Here is a 7,488-nt window from a genome sequence, read left to right as displayed (position 1 = left end):
CAGTACGTGGCCTTAGGTGCCCCTTGGCATGTGGGACCTTAGTTCCTGACCAGAGATCTAACCCAGGCCCCCTGCATTGGGAGCTCCAAGTCTTAGCCACTGGACCACCAGGGAAGTCCCCCTGTGATGCTTTTAGATTAAAGAAATGTGGCCTTTTGACCCAGAGCCTGTGTAAATAGCCTCTCTTTTGTCCCCCTTTCACCTTAACCCTGCCAACACTTCCCCTCCTCACTGGGGCCCCTGGGGCTTCCATCAGGAGGGTGTGGATTTACAATTGTAGGTAGTGGTACAGGTGTGCCCACTCAGACGTAGGAGCCATTCCCACGAAACCCACAATCGCTTCCCAGCAAGCTGGTTTAAACCTCCCGATTTGCATCCATGCTCCCAACCCTTCCATTCTTATATCTCCCAAGTCCATTTGAAGTCCATGAGGGCTTCAAATGGAGCTCCTATATCAGAGTCCCAGAAACGTCTCCACATCCTGACCCATTTTCTTCCACCATTTGTGTGGGCTCAAAAGTTATAGTTGAGGTTTAGCTGCTCCGTGGCACATGGGGAACTTTGTTTCCTGACAGGGATCAAACCTGCGTCCCTTGCATTGGAAGGCGTGTTCTTAAGCACTGGACCACGAGTGACGTCTCTTGAATGGTACACTTGACGGTAGTAAGCACACACATACAACCCTCCTGCAGCCTTCCCCACCTCCACCAGTGACTGTCCAAACTCCCAGCCCTTAGGCCAAGCCCTCCCGTGGCCCTGTATTCAGGATATAAGTATCTGATATTCTGCCACACGCTTTCCTTTCCCTCTGCTCTTCTTCCTCCTTTCTCTAGCATCTTGTAGACTATTCATCTTCCCTGTAGTTCCCTTCATCTTTTAGAACAACTGTGAAATTATGCCCCCGCTGTTTACAGTGGGCAGTGTTGTCCCGCATGCCTCAGTTTAGCCAGGGCTATGAAGCAGCTCAGCACACGTGCAACCCAGAGAGCTGCAGGGTGAGCAGACGGGATGTAAACTACGCTCCGTAGTGTTAAGAGCTGAACTGAAAACTCTGCAGAGAACAGCAATTCATTGTGAAAAGGAATCACGTGGGATTGGTTCCCATGAATTTTTAAATGAAAATAAAATAACGTGTAGGGTGTGGAATGATTCGTGTTAAAATTTCTAAAAGCCTGAAAAGATAAACAAAAATGTGTTGAGAGAAGCTGTCTCTAGGGTGGAGTCACTGGGAACCTTGAGGTGGGAGGAATGCTTGCTTGTGATTCTTGTTGCATCTTTGTGTTCCTTTAACATTTAGGTCAAATGCTTTCTCATCTGCATGTATCACATTTCCACAAGAAAGTCATACAATGAAACTCAAGAAAACAGGCTCTTTTTAAAAATATTTATTTTTATTTATTTATTTGGCTGCGTTGGGTCTCAGTTGCAGCACATGGTGTCTTTGATCTTTGTTGCAGTTTGTGGGAATCTTTAGGTAAACATAAAGGGACTTCCCCGGTGGCTCAGAGGGTAAAGTATCTACCTGCAATGCGGGAGACCTCGGTTCAATCCCTGGGTTGGCAAGACTCTTGGAGAAGGAAATGGCAACCCACTCCAGTACTCTTGCCTGGAGAATTCCATGGATGGAGGAGTCTGGTAGGCTACAGTCCACGGGGTCGCAAAGAGTCGGACATGACTGAGCGACTTCACTTTAGGTACAACGTGGTGTTAATTGTTCAGTGGTGTCCGACTCTTTGTGACCCCAGGACTGTAGCCAGGCTCCTCTGTCCATGGGATTCTCCAGGCAAGAATACTGGGTTGCCATTTCCTCCTCCAGGGGATCTTCCCAACCCAAGGACTGAATCTGGGTCTCCTGCATTGCATCATGTTGAGATCTAGTTGCCTGACCAGGGATTGAATTTGGGCTCCCTACACTGGGAACATGGAGTCACTGGACCACCAGGAAAGTCCCCAAACAGGCTTTCTAGATTGTCATGCTTCAGTTTAAGTTATTTGGAGCCAGATCATTTTTTGCAGTGGAGGCCATCCTGCACACGGAGGGATGCTGAGTAGCATCCCTGCCCTTCATTCGCCAGTAGCCTTCCTCTAACCAAAGATGTGTCTGGACATTGCGCAGTGACCTCGAGGGTTGGAACCACTCTGTGTGATAACCCCTATGATGGGAGGGGGTGCAGGCCCATTCCTTGTGCCCACCCCCACCCTCACCCCACCAGCCACACTGTCTTTCTCTGCTTCATTCATTCATGTCGTTCATTCATCGCAAAAGAAAAGACTAGAAGGCAGATCTGTGTGACTGTGCCTTGACTGTGCTGAGAATGAACACAAGTACTGGAAACAATCTAAACCAAGCTTGGCAAACTACAGTGAAAGTGAAAATGTTAGTTGCTCGGTGGTGTCCAACTCTTTGCTACGTGATGGACTGGAGCCCACCAGGCTCCTCTGTCCACGGGATTCCCCAGGCAAGAATACTGGGGTGGGTTGCCACTTCCTCCTCTAGGGGATCTTCCTCACTCAGGGATCCAACCTGGGTCTCCTGCATCGCAGGCAGATTCTTTACCATCTGAGCCATCAGGCAAACGTACACAGGCTTCAAGCCAAATCTGAACCTTCTCCCATGGCTGCACGTAAAGTTTTATTGCAACGCAGTCACACCCTTTTTGTACAAATGGTCTGTTTGCTTTCATTCTCTGATGGCAAAGTTGTCTTTGTGATGAAGACCTTTAGGTCCTCAAAGCCTAAAGTACTTTCCATCTGACATAGTAAAAGTTTTCTGACCCTGATCTAAACAGTAAAGTAGGAAATCTAAGTTATAAAAGAACATAGTTTTTTTCCTATGGGACTCAAAGCTGTCACCATTTTTGAATGAGAGTTTATGGGCCAGAAAATAGATTTGCTTTTTGTGAATTGCTCCTGTGCCAAAGAAGAGCTTCCCACTAGTGCTAGAGAGGCAGGCATGGAAGAGGCTGGACACAGTGCTGTGCTGGGGAGGCCCTTCCCAGATTTCTTAGAGAATGGGCACACTGACTAGAACTGAACATCAAATATGCCAACACCGAGGGTCTGAGTGACAGGTCATAAGAAAGCTTCTTGCCCTCTTGCATTTTCCTGTTTTTTTTGTAATGAACACAAGTCAGGTGCACAACCAGAAAAACTATGGTTTCATATCAGTTTATTGACAACTTATAGAAGGAGGGGTTAGGGTAAATTGTCATAGCTAATTGGAGATAAGAAGACACAACCCAAGGTGGTGCTCAAATTTTCTGAAAATCCTGAAGTCAGATCACCCAGAAAACAAAGAAATAATGCAAATAAGCAGTGTCAGTATTCTTGCCTCAAAAAATTCCATGGGCAGAGAAACCTGGCCGGCTATGGTCCAGGGGAGTGGCAGAGAGTCAGACACGACTGAGTGACTAACACACACACATACCATGGTGACACAGCTCTTCTCTAGGAGCACACAGGGAAGGAAGTGACCATCTCTGTGAGGGGAGTTATAACTGCCCTCCACTCTCACCTCCTTCTTCCCTAGATCCTCCCTTACCCATTAACACCTTCCCAATCTGCCATCGCACCAAAACTGCTTGCCAGCTCCTCCTTCTGACTCTTCCAGTAAGGAGAGAGGGATTTTTAACTTCATACACCTGAAACCATGCTCATCACTACCTGAAAATCAGGGCTGTTTCATGCCCACCTTCTCTATTAAATACCTTTGCAATTCCCTTCCTAGTTATATACACCAAAAAATTGGAAACAGTTTGTCTTAGACCGTCTGGGCTGCTATAACTGAATACCATAGACTGGCAACTTACAAACAACAGAAACTGTATTTCTTGCAGTTCTAGGACTCCAAGATCAAGGCACCAGCAGATTCAGTATCTGGTGAGGGCTGCTTCCTGGTTCATAGACGGGGTCTTCTTGCTGTGTCCTCACATAGTGGAAGGGGCAAGGGAGCTCTCTGGGGTCTCCTTTATGAGGGCACTAATTCCATTCATGGGGGCTCCACCCTCATGACCGAATCACCCCAAAGGCCATGTTGGAAGCCATCTGTCAAACTGGACAAAGTTAGCACGTGTTTCAGAACATGAAGGATTAAAGGAAAGACTTTCAAACCTTCAGAGAAAGAAGAAACAGAAATGAAAGTCCTGGTGTCTGAATTCTCAGTAGCAACATGGGCAGCTGGAAAGGAATAGAACTAGACCTTGTGTGGGTGACACTCAGGTTTTTCAAAATGAAAAAATATCATGGGAGTTCCATATACAGGTGGTGGAACTGACAAAAAGCAAGACAACAGTTGCCACACACAAATTGATGGTTACTTTCAAAAAGGAAGGTAAGGTCAGGGAGTAGCAGCACTTTAACTTGGGGGTGAGAACATAAGAGTGAGTCTATTACTAACTTTTTTGACCTTTGCCTAGAAGGTTGGTTTTTTTTTTTAAACACATTTATTGAGATGTAATCCACACACCACCTAATTCATCCATTTAAATTGTATAATTTGGGGAAAGGAGGGAGGCTCAAGAGGGAGGGGATATATGTATACATGGACAAGATTCGTGTTGTACAGCAGAAACTGACACAACATTGTAAAGCAATTATCCAATAAATTTTCAAAAATCAAAAAAATAAATGTGTGTGTGCTCAGTCATGTCCAACTCTTTGCAACCCCATAGACTGCAGCCCACCATGCTCCTCTGTCCATGGAATTTTCCTGGTAAGCCTACTGGAATGGGTTGCTATTTCCTCCTCTAGAGGATCTTCCTGACCCAGGGATGGAAACTGTGTCTCCTACATTAACGGGCAGATTCTGTACCACTGAGCCACCTGGAAAGCACCCCCTTCCCAAAATAAATAAAGTGTATAATTAAAGGGGGATATGGCTGAATGCTAGAGTATGATGATTCTTTGCAAGGTGATGAAAAAACTTTAAAATTGATTATGGTGATGGTTGCACAAGTCTGTGGATATATTAAAATGGTATCTCATTGTGGGCTTGATTTGTATTTCCTTAATGATTTGTGATGTTGAGAATCTTTTCAAATGCATACTGACCATTTGTATATCTTATTTGGAGAAACGTTGTCTTAGTTTGTGCTTCTGTAATGAATCTACTGTAAACTGAATGCTTAAACCAAGAGCTTATCCAGTAGTCATGTATGGACATGAGAGTTGGACCATAAAGAAAGCTGAGTGCCAAAAAATTGATGCTTTTAAACTCTGGTGTTGGAGAAGACTCTTGAGAGTCTCTTGGACTGCAAGGAGATCAAACCAGTCCATCCTAACGAAATCAGTCCTGAATATTCATTGGAGGGACTGATGCTGAAACTGAAACTCCAATACTTTGGCCACCTGATGTGAAGAACTGACTCATTTGAAAAGACCCTGATGCTGGGAAAGTCTGAAGGCAGGAGGAGAAGGGGATGAGAGGATGAGATGGTTGGATGGAATCACTAACTCGAGGGACATGAATTTGAGCAACCTATGGGAGTCGGTGATGGACAGGCAAGGCTGGTGTGCTGTCGTACGTGGTGTTGCAAAGAGTCAGACACAACTGAGTTACTGAACTGAACTGAGTGCTTAAATAGCAAACTTATTTTTCACAGTTTTGGAGGCTGAGGGAATCTGAGATCATGGTTAGGTTCTTGGTGAAGACCTTCCTGATTTACAGATGGCCATCTTTTCCCAGGTGGCACAGTGGTAAAGAATCCACCTCCCAAAACAGAAGACTCAGGTTCAATCCCTGGATTGGGAAGATCCCCTGGAGAAGGAAATGGCAACCCACTCTAGTATTCTTGCCTGGAAAATCCCGTAGACTGAGGAGCCTGGTAGGTTGCAGTCCATGAGGTTGCAAAGAGCTGGACACAACCGAGCGCATGTGTGTGCGCGCATGCACACACACACACACGCACACACACACACACACACACACACGTCTTTTAGCTGTATCCTCACATGGCAGAAAGGAGAAAGAGAGAGAAATCACCTACTCTGTGGTGTCTTTTCTTATAGTCTCATTCATGGGGATTCCATCCTCATGACTTAATCACTTCCCAACTTCCCAACCTCCTAATACCATCACTTTGGATATTTTAATTTCTGACTGAATTTAGGGGGGACATGATATTCAGTCCATGCCAAATATCTATTCAGATCCTTTGTCCATTTTTAAAAAGATTCCATCTCTACAAGAGATCATTTGGTACTTGCCTTTCCCTGATTTATTTCATTTCATTATCGCCATCAAGTTCCACCCATATTGTCACAGATGACAAGATTTCCTCCTTTTTTATGGCCAAATAATATTCCATTTCATTTATACATGTGTTCCATTTTCTTTATCCAGGGACACAGGTTGCTTCTGTGTTGGCTACTGTAAGTAGTGCTGCAGTGAAAATGAGGGTGCAACTATCTTTTTAAAAAACTATTTTCCTAAAAAATTTTTTTTCATTGGTATATTTTTGTCTGTGCTGAGTCTTAGTTGCTACATGCAGGCTTTCTCTAGTCACACTGCGGTGGTTTCTCTTGTGGAGTGAGGGCTCAGTAATTGTGGCATATGGGCTTGGTGGCTGCACGGCGTGCGAGATCTTCCCAGACCAGGGATCAAACCCACGTCCCCTACATCGGCAGGCGGATTCTTAACCGCTGGACACCAGGGAAGTCCGCAGATATCTTTTGTTTCCTTCGGATGAATACTCAGAAGTGGAATTGCTAAACCATATGTTGTAACCTCTAGTCTGCACAGAATGGGCTGAGGTAGACAGAGGAGATGAGACCAGAAGGAAGAGGCCCCAGAGATGCAGTCCTGAGGTCACCTGTGCCTCCAGTTATCTTTGAGGTGCCCACTCTGGACCAGGCACCTCACTGGGAGGTGAGCTGGAGCTGGGTAGCAGTTCTGTTGAGGGGATGGCACTCGGGTCAGTTGGGAAGTAGGCAGGGGACCCAAAGTGGACAGCGCCCCTGCCCATGACTGGGGTGGGGGAGAAAAGCACCCTGAAGGACCACTGCCAGGCCAGATATTCAAGGAGGAGGTGAGGAAGGGGGCTTGCAGGAATCAGAACACATACTTACACAGCCTTTCTGCTTGACTTCCCTGCCCTTCAATCTTCCCTTTTCTGGTCCTGGTGCTGAAGTTCTCCCAATGGACTCTAGGAGGCAGCAAGTCCCCAGCTCAAAAGTGTCCACTTTTTCAGTCCCCTGGCCAGTTGTGTCCTGCTGCGGTCATCACCTGTCAATTCAGATGAAATTGTTCATGTCTTTTCACACTTTAAAAAAAAGTCTTGATGCTCACATTGTATTCGTGTTTTAGTATTTCTTACATCTTACGCATCTTTTGACAGTTTCATTGTAGAAAATTGAGATCATCGAAAGGAAAGTTGCAGATCAACAAAAACTGTCACCAGTGGCAGAGACAAGCACAACTCCTGTTCTGGAGCATATGATTCCATTCAAATTTCAGACAAAAATGAAGTTAAAATGCACCCTGGCGATATG

Source organism: Moschus berezovskii, chromosome 8, assembly GCF_049115385.1.
Source record: "Moschus berezovskii isolate FMDL1 chromosome 8, NW_MosBer_1.0, whole genome shotgun sequence".
Lineage (NCBI taxonomy): Eukaryota > Metazoa > Chordata > Mammalia > Artiodactyla > Moschidae > Moschus > Moschus berezovskii.
This window is presented reverse-complemented; position numbering follows the sequence as displayed.